Raw genomic sequence first — 17,500 nt, forward strand, 5'->3', positions numbered from 1 at the left:
CTTATGGAACACCCTATGGAACACCCTATGGGAACACCTTATGGAACACCTTATGGGAACACCTTATGGAACACCTTATGGAACACCTTATGGAACACCTTATGGAACACCCTACGGGAACACCTTATGGGACACCTTATGGAACACCCTACGGGAACACCTTATGGGACACCTTATGGAACACCTTATGGAACACCTTATGGGACACCTTATGGAACACCTTATGGGACACCTTATGGAACACCTTATGGAACACCTTATGGGAACACCTTATGGAACACCTTATGGAACACCTTATGGGAACACCTTATGGGAACACCTTATGGAACACCTTATGGGAACACCTTATGGAACACCTTATGGAACACCTTATGGAACACCCTATGGGAACACCTTATGGGACACCTTATGGAACACCCTACGGGAACACCTTATGGGACACCTTATGGAACACCTTATGGAACACCTTATGGAACACCTTATGGAACACCTTATGGAACACCTTATGGAACACCTTATGGAACACCCTATGGAACACCCTATGGGAACACCTTATGGGACACCTTATGGAACACCTTATGGAACACCTTATGGAACACCTTATGGGACACCTTATGGAACACCTTATGGAACACCTTATGGAACACCTTATGGGAACACCTTATGGAACACCTTATGGGAACACCTTATGGAACACCTTATGGAACACCTTATGGAACACCTTATGGAACACCTTATGGAACACCCTATGGGAACACCTTATGGGACACCTTATGGAACACCCTACGGGAACACCTTATGGGACACCTTATGGAACACCTTATGGAACACCTTATGGGACACCTTATGGAACACCTTATGGGACACCTTATGGAACACCTTATGGAACACCTTATGGGACACCTTATGGAACACCTTATGGGAACACCTTATGGGACACCCTATGGGAACACCTTATGGGACACCTTATGGAACACCTTATGGGAACACCTTATGGAACACCTTATGGGACACCTTATGGAACACCTTATGGGAACACCTTATGGAACACCTTATGGGACACCTTATGGGACACCTTATGGGACACCTTATGGGACACCTTATGGAACACCTTATGGAACACCTTATGGAACACCTTATGGAACACCTTATGGAACACCTTATGGGACACCTTATGGAACACCTTATGGGACACCTTATGGGACACCTTATGGGACACCTTATGGGACACCTTATGGAACACCTTACGGGAACACCTTATGGAACACCTTATGGAACACCTTATGGGAACACCTTATGGGACACCTTATGGAACACCTTATGGGACACCTTATGGAACACCTTATGGGACACCTTATGGGACACCCTACGGGAACACCTTATGGAACACCTTATGGGACACCTTATGGAACACCTTATGGGACACCTTATGGAACACCTTATGGGACACCTTATGGAACACCTTATGGGACACCTTATGGAACACCTTATGGGACACCTTATGGAACACCTTATGGGAACACCTTATGGGACACCCTATGGGAACACCTTATGGAACACCTTATGGAACACCTTATGGAACACCTTATGGAACACCTTATGGAACACCTTATGGAACACCTTATGGAACACCTTATGGGACACCTTATGGGACACCTTATGGAACACCTTATGGGACACCTTATGGGACACCCTACGGGAACACCTTATGGAACACCTTATGGAACACCTTATGGGAACACCTTATGGGACACCTTATGGAACACCTTATGGGACACCTTATGGAACACCTTATGGGACACCTTATGGAACACCTTATGGGACACCTTATGGAACACCTTATGGGAACACCTTATGGGACACCTTATGGGAACACCTTATGGAACACCTTATGGAACACCTTATGGGACACCTTATGGAACACCTTATGGAACACCTTATGGAACACCTTATGGAACACCCTACGGGAACACCTTATGGGAACACCTTATGGAACACCTTATGGAACACCTTATGGAACACCTTATGGAACACCTTATGGAACACCTTATGGAACACCTTATGGGACACCTTATGGAACACCTTATGGGACATGGAACACCTTATGGAACAGAACACCTTATGGAACACCCTATGGGAACACCTTATGGAACACCCTATGGGAACACCTTATGGGAACACCTTATGGAACACCTTATGGAACACCTTATGGAACACCTTATGGAACACCTTATGGAACACCTTATGGGACACCCTACGGGAACACCTTATGGAACACCCTACGGGAACACCTTATGGAACACCCTATGGGAACACCTTATGGAACACCCTATGGGAACACCTTATGGAACACCTTATGGAACACCTTATGGAACACCTTATGGAACACCTTATGGAACACCTTATGGAACACCTTATGGGAACACCTTATGGAACACCTTATGGAACACCTTATGGAACACCTTATGGAACACCCTACGGGAACACCTTATGGGAACACCTTATGGGACACCCTATGGGAACACCTTATGGGACACCTTATGGAACACCTTATGGGACACCTTATGGAACACCTTATGGAACACCTTATGGAACACCCTACGGGAACACCTTATGGAACACCCTACGGGAACACCTTATGGAACACCCTACGGGAACACCTTATGGAACACCCTACGGGAACACCTTATGGAACACCTTATGGGACACCTTATGGAACACCTTATGGGACACCTTATGGAACACCTTATGGAACACCTTATGGAACACCTTATGGAACACCTTATGGAACACCCTACGGGAACACCTTATGGAACACCTTATGGGACACCTTATGGAACACCTTATGGAACACCTTATGGAACACCTTATGGAACACCTTATGGAACACCTTATGGAACACCCTACGGGAACACCTTATGGAACACCTTATGGAACACCCTATGGGAACACCTTATGGGAACACCCTACGGGACACCTTATGGAACACCCTTGGGAACACCTTATGGAACACCTTATGGAACACCTTATGGAACACCTTATGGAACACCTTATGGAACACCTAGGGAACACCTTATGGAACACCTTATGGAACACCTTATGGAACACCCACCTTATGGAACACCTTATGGAACACCCTACGGGAACACCTTATGGAACACCTTATGGAACACCTTATGGAACACCTTATGGAACACCCTACGGGACACCTTATGGAACACCTTATGGAACACCTTATGGAACACCTTATGGAACACCTTATGGAACACCCTACGGGACACCTTATGGAACACCTTATGGAACACCTTATGGGAACACCTTATGGAACACCACCTTATGGAACACCTTATGGAACACCTTATGGGGACACCTTATGGAACACCTTATGGAACACCTTATGGAACACCTTATGGGAACACCTTATGGAACACCTTATGGGACACCTTATGGAACACCTTATGGAACACCTTATGGAACACCTTATGGAACACCTTATGGAACACCTTATGGGAACACCTTATGGGAACACCTTATGGAACACCTTATGGAACACCTTATGGAACACCCTATGGGACACCTTATGGAACACCCTACGGGAACACCTTATGGAACACCTTACGGGAACACCTTATGGAACACCTTATGGAACACCTTATGGAACACCTTATGGAACACCTTATGGGACACCTTATGGAACACCTTATGGAACACCTTATGGAACACCCTACAGGACACCTTATGGAACACCTACGGGACCTTACACCTTATGGAACACCTTACGGGAACACCTTATGGAACACCTTATGGGACACCTTATGGAACACCTTATGGGACACCTTATGGAACACCTTATGGAACACCTTATGGAACACCTTATGGAACACCCTACGGGACACTTATGGAACACCTTATGGAACACCCTACGGGACACCTTATGGAACACCTTATGGAACACCTTATGGAACACCTTATGGAACACCTTATGGAACAACGGGAACACCTTATGGAACACCTTATGGAACACCTTATGGAACACCTTATGGAACACCTTATGGAACACCTTATGGAACACCTTATGGAACACCTTATGGAACACCTTATGGAACACCTTATGGAACACCTTATGGAACACCTTATGGAACACCCTATGGAACACCTTATGGAACACCTTATGGAACACCTACGGGACACCTTATGGAACACCTACGGGAACACCTTATGGAACACCTTATGGAACACCTTATGGAACACCTTATGGAACACCTTATGGAACACCTTATGGAACACCTTATGGGACACCTTATGGAACACCTTATGGAACACCTTATGGAACACCCTACGGGAACACCTTATGGAACACCTTATGGAACACCTTATGGAACACCTTATGGAACACCTTATGGAACACCTTATGGGAACACCTTATGGAACAGTGGGAACACCTTATGGAACACCCTATGGGAACACCTTATGGAACACCCTATGGGAACACCTTATGGAACACCTTATGGGAACACCTTATGGGACACCCTACGGGACACCTTATGGAACACCTTATGGAACACCCTACGGGACACCTTATGGAACACCCTACGGGAACACCTCATGGAACACCCTACGGGAACACCTTATGGGACACCTTATGGAACACCCTACGGGAACACCTTATGGGACACCCTACGGGAACACCTTATGGGAACACCTTATGGGACACCTTATGGGAACACCTTATGGGACACCTTATGGAACACCTTATGGAACACCCTACGGGGAACACCTTATGGAACACCTTATGGGAACACCTTATGGGACACCTTATGGAACACCCTACGGGAACACCTTATGGAACACCTTGGGAACACCTTATGGAACACCTTATGGAACACCTTATGGAACACCTTATGGAACACCTTATGGAACACCTTATGGAACACCTTATGGAACAACGGGAACACCTTATGGAACACCTTATGGAACACCCTACGGGACACCTTATGGAACACCCTACGGGAACACCTTATGGAACACCTTATGGAACACCTTATGGAACACCTTATGGAACACCTTATTATGGAACACCTTATGGAACACCTTATGGAACACCTTATGGAACACCTTATGGAACACCTTATGGAACACCTTATGGGACACCTTATGGAACACCTTATGGAACACCTTATGGAACACCCTACGGGGAACACCTTATGGAACACCTTATGGAACACCTTATGGAACACCTTATGGAACACCTTATGGAACACCTTATGGAACACCTTATGGAACACCTTATGGAACACCCTACGGGAACACCTTATGGAACACCTTATGGAACACCTTATGGAACACCTTATGGAACACCTTATGGAACACCTTATGGAACACCTTATGGGACACCTTATGGAACACCTTATGGAACACCCTACGGGAACACCTTATGGAACACCTTATGGAACACCTTATGGAACACCTTATGGAACACCTTATGGAACACCTTATGGAACACCTTATGGGACACCTTATGGAACACCTTATGGAACACCCTAGGGAACACCTTATGGAACACCTTATGGAACACCTTATGGAACACCTTATGGGACACCTTATGGAACACCTTTGGAACATACGGGAACACCTTATGGAACACTACGGGAACACCTTATGGAACACCTTATGGAACACCTTATGGAACACCTTATGGGACACCTTATGGAACACCTTATGGAACACCTTATGGAACACCTTATGGGAACACCTTATGGGAACACCTTATGGAACACGGGAACACCTTATGGGACACCTTATGGAACACCTTATGGAACACCCTACGGGAACACCTTATGGAACACCTTATGGAACACCTTATGGGACACCTTATGGAACACCTTATGGAACACCTTATGGGACACCCTACGGGAACACCTTATGGAACACCTTATGGAACACCTTATGGAACACCTTATGGAACACCTTATGGAACACCTTATGGAACACCTTATGGAACACCTTATGGAACACCTTATGGAACACCTTATGGAACACCTTATGGAACACCTTATGGAACACCTTATGGGACACCTTATGGAACACCTTATGGAACACCCTACGGGAACACCTTATGGAACACCCTATGGGAACACCTTATGGAACACCCTACGGGAACACCTTATGGAACACCTTATGGGAACACCTTATGGAACACCTTATGGGACACCTTATGGAACACCCTATGGGACACCTTATGGAACACCTTATGGGACACCTTATGGAACACCTTATGGGAACACCTTATGGAACACCCTATGGGAACACCTTATGGAACACCTTATGGAACACCTTATGGAACATGGGACACCTTATGGAACACCTTATGGAACACCTTATGGAACACCTTATGGAACACCTTATGGAACACCCTATGGGAACACCTTATGGAACACCTTATGGAACACCTTATGGAACACCTTATGGGACTTATGGAACACCTTATGGGGACACCTTATGGAACACCTTATGGAACACCTTATGGAACACCTTATGGAACACCTTATGGAACACCTTATGGGAACACCTTATGGAACACCTTATGGGACACCTTATGGAACACCTTATGGAACACCCTACGGGAACACCTTATGGAACACCCTATGGAACACCTATGGAACACCCTACGGGAACACCTTATGGGGAACACCTTATGGGACACCTTACACCTTATGGAACACCTTATGGAACACCTTATGGAACACCTTATGGGGAACACCTTATGGAACACCTTATGGAACACCTTATGGAACACCTTATGGAACACCCTACGGGAACACCTTATGGAACACCCTTATGGAACACCCTACGGGACACCTTATGGAACACCCTATGGGAACACCTTATGGAACACCTTATGGAACACCTTATGGAACACCTTATGGAACACCTTATGGAACACCTTATGGAACACCTTATGGAACACCCTACGAACACCTTATGGAACACCTTATGGAACACCTTATGGAACACCTTATGGAACACCTTATGGAACACCTTATGGAACACCTTATGGAACACCTTATGGAACACCTTATGGAACACCCTATGGGAACACCTTATGGAACACCCTATGGAACACCTTATGGAACACCTTATGGAACACCTTATGGAACACCTTATGGAACACCCTATGGAACACCTTATGGAACACCTTATGGAACACCTTATGGAACACCCTATGGAACACCTTATGGAACACCTTATGGAACACCTTATGGAACACCTTATGGAACACCTTATGGAACACCCTATGGAACACCTTATGGAACACCTTATGGAACACCCTATGGGAACACCTTATGGAACACCTTATGGGACACCTTATGGAACACCTTATGGAACACCTTATGGAACACCTTATGGAACACCTTATGGGACACCTTATGGAACACCCTACGGGACACCTTATGGAACACCTTATGGAACACCTTATGGAACACCTTATGGAACACCTTATGGAACACCTTATGGAACACCCTACGGGAACACCTTATGGAACACCTTATGGGACACCTTATGGAACACCTTATGGAACACCTTATGGAACACCTTATGGAACACCTTATGGAACACCTTATGGGACACCTTATGGAACACCTTATGGAACACCCTATGGAACACCTTATGGAACACCTTATGGGACACCTTATGGAACACCCTACGGGAACACCTTATGGGACACCTTATGGAACACCTTATGGAACACCTTATGGAACACCTTATGGGAACACCTTATGGAACACCTTATGGAACACCTTATGGGACACCTTATGGAACACCCTACGGGAACACCTTATGGAACACCTTATGGAACACCTTATGGAACACCCTACGGGAACACCTTATGGAACACCTATGGGAACACCTTATGGAACACCTTATGGAACACCTTATGGGAACACCTTATGGAACACCCTACGGGAACACCTTATGGAACACCTTATGGGACACCTTATGGAACACCCTATGGGAACACCTTATGGGACACCCTACGGGAACACCTTATGGAACACCTTATGGAACACCACCTTATGGAACACCTTATGGAACACCTTATGGAACACCTTATGGAACACCCCTTATGGAACACCTTATGGAACACCTTATGGAACACCTTATGGAACACCCTACGGGAACACCTATGGAACACCTTATGGAACACCTTATGGAACACCTTATGGAACACCTTATGGAACACCTTATGGAACACCTTATGGAACACCTTATCGAACACCCTACGGGAACACCTTATGGAACACCTTATGGAACACCTTATGGAACACCTTATGGAACACCTTATGGAACACCTTATGGAACACCCTATGGAACACCTTATGGAACACCTTATGGAACACCTTATGGAACACCTTATGGAACACCCTACGGGACACCTTATGGAACACCTTATGGAACACCTTATGGGACACCTTATGGAACACCTTATGGAACACCTTATGGAACACCTTATGGAACACCTTATGGAACACCTTATGGAACACCTTATGGAACACCTTATGGAACACCTTATGGGACACCTTATGGAACACCTTATGGAACACCTTATGGAACACCTTATGGAACACCTTATGGAACACCTTATGGAACACCTTATGGAACACCTTATGGAACACCTTATGGGACACCTTATGGAACACCCTACGGGAACACCTTATGGAACACCTTATGGAACACCTTATGGGACACCTTATGGAACACCTTATGGGGAACACCTTATGGGAACACCTTATGGAACACCTTATGGAACACCTTATGGGAACACCTTATGGAACACCTTATGGGACACCTTATGGGACACCTTATGGAACACCCTATGGAACACCTTATGGGACACCTTATGGAACACCTTATGGAACACCCTACGGGAACACCTTATGGAACACCTTATGGAACACCTTATGGAACACCCTATGGGAACACCTTATGGAACACCTTATGGAACACCTTATGGAACACCTTATGGAACACCTTATGGAACACCTTATGGAACACCTTATGGAACACCTTATGGAACACCTTATGGAACACCCTTATGGGACACCTTATGGAACACCCTACGGGAACACCTTATGGAACACCTTATGGAACACCTTATGGAACACCCTATGGGAACACCTTATGGAACACCTTATGGAACACCTTATGGAACACCCTACGGGAACACCTTATGGAACACCTTATGGAACACCTTATGGGACACCTTATGGAACACCTTATGGAACACCTTATGGAACACCTTATGGGAACACCTTATGGAACACCTTATGGAACACCTTATGGAACACCCTACGGGAACACCTTATGGAACACCTTATGGAACACCTTATGGAACACCTTATGGAACACCTTATGGGACACCTTATGGAACACCTTATGGAACACCTTATGGAACACCTTATGGAACACCTTATGGAACACCCTACGGGAACACCTTATGGAACACCTTATGGAACACCTTATGGAACACCTTATGGAACACCTTATGGAACACCTTATGGGACACCTTATGGAACACCTTATGGAACACCTACGGGAACACCTTATGGAACACCTTATGGAACACCTTATGGAACACCTTATGGACACCTTATGGAACACCTTATGGAACACCTTATGGAACACCTTATGGAACACCCTACGGGAACACCTTATGGAACACCTTATGGAACACCTTATGGAACACCTTATGGGACACCTTATGGAACACCTTATGGAACACCTTATGGGAACACCTTATGGAACACCCTACGGGAACACCTTATGGAACACCTTATGGAACACCTTATGGAACACCTTATGGGACACCTTATGGAACACCTTATGGAACACCTTATGGAACACCTTATGGAACACCCTACGGGAACACCTTATGGAACACCCTACGGGAACACCTTATGGAACACCCTACGGGAACACCTTATGGAACACTTATGGAACACCTTATGGGAACACCTTATGGAACACCTTATGGAACACCTATGGAACACCTTATGGAACACCTTATGGAACACCTTATGGAACACCTTATGGAACACCTTATGGAACACCTTATGGAACTTATGGAACACCTATGGGAACACCTTATGGAACACCTTATGGAACACCTTATGGAACACCTTATGGAACACCTTATGGAACACCTTATGGAACACCTTATGGGACACCTTACGGGAACACCTTATGGAACACCCTATGGGAACACCTTATGGAACACCCTATGGAACACCTTATGGAACACCCTATGGAACACCTTATGGAACACCTACGGGAACACCTTATGGAACACCTTATGGGACACCTTATGGGACACCTTATGGACACCTTATGGGACACCTTATGGAACACCTTATGGAACACCCTATGGGAACACCTTATGGAACACCTTATGGATGGAACACCTTATGGAACACCTTATGGAACACCTTATGGAACACCTTATGGAACACCTTATGGAACACCTTATGGAACACCTTATGGGACACCTTATGGAACACCTTATGGAACACCTTATGGAACACCTTATGGAACACCTTATGGAACACCTTATGGAACACCTTATGGAACACCTTATGGAACACCTTATGGGAACACCCTATGGGAACACCTTATGGGAACACCCTATGGGAACACCTTATGGAACACCTTATGGGACACCTTATGGAACACCTTATGGAACACCTTATGGAACACCCTATGGGAACACCTTATGGAACACCTTATGGAACACCTTATGGAACACCTTGTGGAACACCCTATGGGAACACCTTATGGAACACCTTATGGGAACACCTTATGGAACACCTTATGGAACACCTTGTGGAACACCCTACGGGAACACCTTATGGGAACACCTTATGGAACACCTTATGGAACACCCTATGGGAACACCTTATGGGACACCTTATGGAACACCTTATGGAACACCCTACGGGAACACCTTATGGAACACCTTATGGAACACCTTATGGAACACCCTATGGAACACCTTATGGAACACCTTATGGAACACCTTATGGAACACCTTATGGAACACCCTACGGGAACACCTTATGGAACACCCTATGGAACACCTTATGGAACACCTTATGGAACACCTTATGGAACACCTTATGGAACACCTTATGGAACACCCTACGGGAACACCTTATGGAACACCTTATGGAACACCTTATGGAACACCTTATGGAACACCTTATGGAACACCTTATGGAACACCTTATGGAACACCTTATGGAACACACCTTATGGAACACCTTATGGAACACCTTATGGAACAACACACCTTATGGAACACCTATGGAACACCTTATGGAACACCTTATGGAACACCTTATGGAACACCTTATGGAACACCTTATGGAACACCTTATGGAACACCTTATGGAACACCTTATGGAACACCTTATGGAACACCTTATGGAACACCTTATGGAACACCTTATGGAACACCTTATGGGACACCTTATGGAACACCTTATGGAACACCCTATGGAACACCTTATGGAACACCTTATGGAACACCTTATGGGACACCTTATGGAACACCCTATGGAACACCTTATGGACACACACCTTATGGAACACCTTATGGAACACCTTATGGAACACCTTACGGGAACACCTTATGGAACACCTTATGGAACACCCTATGGAACACCTTATGGAACACCTTATGGAACACCTTATGGGACACCTTATGGAACACCTTATATGGAACCCTATGGAACACCTTATGGAACACCTTATGGGACACCTTATGGAACACCTTATGGAACACCTTATGGGACACCTTATGGAACACCTTATGGAACACCTTATGGAACACCTTATGGAACACCTTATGGAACACCTTATGGGAACACCTTATGGAACACCTTATGGAACACCTTATGGAACACCCTACGGGAACACCTTATGGAACACCTTATGGAACACCCTACGGGAACACCTTATGGAACACCTTATGGGACACCTTATGGAACACCTTATGGAACATGGAACACCTTATGGGAACACCTTATGGAACACCCTACGGGAACACCTTATGGAACACCCTTACGGGACACCTTATGGGAACACCTTATGGGACACCTTATGGAACACCTTATTATGGAACACCTTATGGAACACCTTACGGGACACCTTATGGGAACACCTTATGGGACACCTTATGGACACCCACGGGACACCTTACGGGAACACCTTATGGGACACCTTATGGAACACCCTATGGAACACCTTATGGAACACCTTACGGGAACACCTTATGGAACACCCTACGGGAACACCTTATGGAACACCTTATGGAACACCTTATGGAACACCTTATGGAACACCCTACGGGAACACCTTATGGAACACCTTATGGAACACCTTATGGAACACCTTATGGAACACCTTATGGAACACCTTATGGAACACCCTACGGGAACACCTTATGGAACACCTTATGGAACACCTTATGGAACACCTTATGGAACACCTTATGGAACACCTTATGGAACACCTTATGGAACACCTTATGGAACACCTTATGGAACACCTACGGGAACACCTTATGGAACACCTTATGGAACACCTTATGGACACACCTTACGGGAACACCTTATGGAACACCCTATGGAACACCTTATGGAACACCTTATGGAACACCTTATGGAACACCTTATGGAACACCTTATGGAACACCTTATGGAACACCTTATGGAACACCTTATGGAACACCTTATTATGGGAACACCTTATGGGACACCTTATGGAACACCTTATGGAACACCTATGGGGAACACCTTATGGAACACCTTATGGACGGGAACACCTTATGGAACACCTTATGGAACACCTTATGGATGGAACACCTTATGGAACACCTTATGGAACACCTTATGGAACACCTTATGGAACACCTTATGGAACACCTTATGGAACACCTTATGGAACACCTTATGGAACACCTTATGGAACACCCTACGGGAACACCTTATGGAACACCTTATGGAACACCTTATGGAACACCCTATGGAACACCTTATGGAACACCTTATGGAACACCTTATGGAACACCCTATGGGAACACCTTATGGAACACCTTATGGGATGGAACACCTTATGGAACACCTTATGGAACACCTTATGGAACACCTTATGGGAACACCTTATGGAACACCTTATGGAACACCTTATGGAACACCCTACGGGAACACCTTATGGAACATGGAACACCTTATGGAACACCTTATGGAACACCTTATGGAACACCTTATGGAACACCTTATGGAACACCTTATGGACACTTATGGAACCTTATGGAACACCTTATGGAACACCTTATGGAACACCCTATGGGAACACCTTATGGAACACCTTATGGAACACCCTACGGGAACACCTTATGGAACACCTTACGGGAACACCTTATGGAACACCTTATGGAACACCTTATGGAACACCTTATGGAACACCTTATGGAACACCCTACGGGAACACCTTATGGAACACCTTATGGAACACCTTATGGAACACCTTATGGAACACCTTATGGAACACCTTATGGAACACCTTATGGAACACCTTATGGAACACCCTACGGAACACCTTATGGAACACCTTATGGAACACCTTATGGAACACCTTATGGAACACCCTATGGAACACCTTATGGAACACCTTATGGAACACCTTATGGAACACCTTATGGAACACCTTATGGAACACCTTATGGAACACCTTATGGAACACCTTATGGAACACCTTATGGAACACCTTATGGAACACCTTATGGAACACCTTATGGAACACCCTACGGGAACACCTTATGGAACACCTTATGGGACACCTTATGGAACACCTTATGGACACACACCTTATGGAACACCTTATGGAACACCTTATGGGACACCTTATGGAACACCCTATGGGACACCTTATGGAACACCTTATGGAACACCTTATGGGACACCTTATGGGAACACCTTATGGAACACCTTATGGAACACCCTATGGGAACACCTTATGGAACACCTTATGGAACACCTTATGGAACACCTTATGGAACACCTTATTATGGAACACCTTATGGAACACCTTATGGAACACCTTATGGGACACCTTATGGAACACCTTATGGAACACCTTATGGGAACACCTTATGGAACACCCTACGGGAACACCTTATGGAACAACACACCTTATGGAACACCCTACGGGAACACCTTATGGAACACCCACCTTATGGAACACCTTACGGGAACACCTTTGGAACATGGAACACCTTATGGAACACCCTACGGGAACACCTTATGGAACACCTTAACACCTTATGGAACACCTTATGGAACACCCTATGGGAACACCTTATGGAACACCTTATGGAACACCCTACGGGAACACCTTATGGAACACCTTATGGAACACCCTAACACCTTATGGGAACACCTTATGGGACACCTTATGGAACACCTTATGGGACACCTTATGGAACACCTTATGGAACACCCTACGGGAACACCTTATGGAACACCTTATGGGACACCTTATGGGAACACCTTATGGAACACCTTATGGAACACCTTATGGGACACCTTATGGAACACCCTATGGGAACACCTTATGGAACACCCTATGGAACACCTTATGGGAACACCTTATGGAACACCTTATGGAACACCCTACGGGAACACCTTATGGAACACCTTATGGGAACACCTTATGGAACACCTTATGGAACACCTTATGGAACACCTTATGGAACACCTTATGGAACACCTTATGGGAACACCTTATGGGAACACCTTATGGAACACCTTATGGAACACCTTATGGAACACCTTATGGAACACCTTATGGAACACCTTATGGAACACCTTATTATGGAACACCTTATGGAACACCCTATGGGAACGGGAACACCTTATGGAACACCTTATGGAACACCTTATGGAACACCTTATGGAACACCTTATGGAACACCTTATGGAACACCTTATGGAACACCTTATGGAACACCTTATGGAACACCTTATGGAACACCTTATGGAACACCTTATGGGACACCTTATGGAACACCTTATGGAACACCCTTATGGAACACCTTATGGAACACCTTATGGAACACCCTTATGGAACACCTTATGGAACACCTTATGGAACACCTTATGGGACACCTTATGGGACACCTTATGGGAACACCTTATGGAACACCTTATGGGAACACCTTATGGAACACCTTATGGAACACCTTATGGAACACCTTATGGAACACCTTATGGAACACCTTATGGAACACCTTATGGAACACCCTATGGGAACACCTTATGGAACACCTTATGGAACACCTTATGGAACACCTTATGGAACACCTTATGGAACACCTTATGGGACACCTTATGGAACACCTTATGGAACACCTTATGGAACACCTTATGGAACACCTTATGGGACACCTTATGGAACACCTTATGGAACACCTTATGGGAACACCTTATGGAACACCCTACGGGAACACCTTATGGGAACACCTTATGGAACACCTTACGGGAACACCTTATGGGAACACCTTATGGGACACCTTATGGAACACCTTATGGGACACCTTATGGGACACCTTATGGAACACCCTATGGAACACCTTATGGGAACACCTTATGGGACACCTTATGGAACACCCTATGGGAACACCTTATGGGACACCCTACGGGAACACCTTATGGAACACCCTACGGGAACACCTTATGGAACACCCTACGGGAACACCTTATGGAACACCTTATGGAACACCCTACGGGAACACCTTATGGAACACCCTACGGGAACACCTTATGGAACACCTTATGGGAACACCTTATGGAACACCTTATGGGAACACCTTATGGAACACCTTATGGAACACCTTATGGAACACCTTATGGAACACCTTATGGAACACCTTATGGAACACCTTATGGAACACCTTATGGAACACCTTATGGAACACCTTATGGAACACCCTACGGGAACACCTTATGGAACACCTTATGGAACACCTTATGGAACACCTTATGGAACACCCTACGGGAACACCTTATGGAACACCCTACGGGAACACCTTATGGAACACCTTATGGAACACCTTATGGAACACCTTATGGAACACCTTATGGAACACCCTACGGGAACACCTTATGGAACACCTTATGGAACACCTTATGGAACACCCTACGGGAACACCTTATGGAACACCTTATGGGACACCTTATGGAACACCTTATGGAACACCTTATGGAACACCTTATGGAACACCTTATGGAACACCCTACGGGAACACCTTATGGAACACCCTACGGGAACACCTTATGGAACACCTTATGGAACACCTTATGGAACACCTTATGGAACACCTTATGGAACACCTTATGGAACACCCTACGGGAACACCTTATGGAACACCTTATGGAACACCTTATGGAACACCTTATGGAACACCTTATGGAACACCTTATGGAACACCTTATGGAACACCTTATGGGAACACCTTATGGAACACCTTATGGAACATGGAACACCTTATGGAACACCTTATGGGACACCTTATGGAACACCTTATGGAACACCCTACGGGACACCTTATGGAACACCTTATGGAACACCCTACGGGACACCTTATGGAACACCTTATGGGACACCTTATGGAACACCTTATGGAACACCTTATGGGACACCTTATGGAACACCTTATGGAACACCTTATGGAACACCCTACGGGAACACCTTATGGAACACCTTATGGAACACCTTATGGAACACCTTATGGAACACCTTATGGAACACCTTATGGAACACCTTATGGAACACCTTATGGAACACCTTATGGAACACCTTATGGATGGGACACCTTATGGAACACCTTATGGAACACCTTATGGGACACCTTATGGAACACCCTATGGAACACCTTATGGAACACCCTACGGGAACACCTTATGGAACACCTTACGGGAACACCTTATGGAACACCCTACGGGAACACCTTATGGAACACCTACGGGAACACCTTATGGAACACCCTGGAACACCTTATGGAGACACCTTAGGGAACACCTTATGGAACACCTTATGGGACACCTTATGGAACACCTTATGGAACACCCTATGGGAACACCCTATGGAACACCTTATGGAACACCTTACGGGAACACCCTACGGGACGGACACCTTATGGAACACCCTATGGAACACCCTACGGGAACACCTTATGGAACACCCTACGGGAACACCTTATGGAACACCTTATGGAACACACTACGGGAACACCTTATGGAACACCTTATGGAACACCTTATGGAACACCTTATGGGACACCTTATGGAACACCCTACGGAACACCTTATGGAACACCTTATGGAACACCTTATGGAACACCTTATGGAACACCTTATGGGACACCTTATGGAACACCTTACGG

The 17,500-nt window shown here is 45.5% G+C and overlaps 1 long non-coding RNA gene across 18 annotated transcripts in view; it reads right to left on the minus strand.

The window, feature by feature from the left end:
• LOC127919389 (uncharacterized) overlaps positions 1 to 15,535 on the minus strand; it is a 16,088-nt gene extending 553 nt beyond the window's left edge. Inside the window, exons 1-5 of one of the 18 annotated variants that reach the window (XR_008102791.1) lie at positions 5,847 to 5,902; positions 2,953 to 2,977; positions 2,526 to 2,585; positions 1,621 to 1,680; positions 178 to 232 (exon numbers count right to left, since the gene is read on the minus strand). This is a non-coding gene — a long non-coding RNA (uncharacterized LOC127919389). Of the gene's footprint in view, positions 1 to 177; positions 233 to 812; positions 868 to 1,140; positions 1,196 to 1,371; positions 1,427 to 1,620; positions 1,681 to 2,525; positions 2,586 to 2,697; positions 2,758 to 2,952; positions 2,978 to 5,846; positions 5,903 to 9,733; positions 9,790 to 11,791; positions 11,848 to 14,145; positions 14,202 to 15,479 lie in introns of those variants that run through there. The other 17 variants (XR_008102782.1, XR_008102792.1, XR_008102783.1 and 14 more) reach the window with 17 other exon arrangements.
• Between the last annotated feature and the right edge of the window lie 1,965 nt (positions 15,536 to 17,500).

Source organism: Oncorhynchus keta, unplaced genomic scaffold, assembly GCF_023373465.1.
Source record: "Oncorhynchus keta strain PuntledgeMale-10-30-2019 unplaced genomic scaffold, Oket_V2 Un_contig_16493_pilon_pilon, whole genome shotgun sequence".
Taxonomy (NCBI): Eukaryota; Metazoa; Chordata; class Actinopteri; order Salmoniformes; family Salmonidae; genus Oncorhynchus; species Oncorhynchus keta.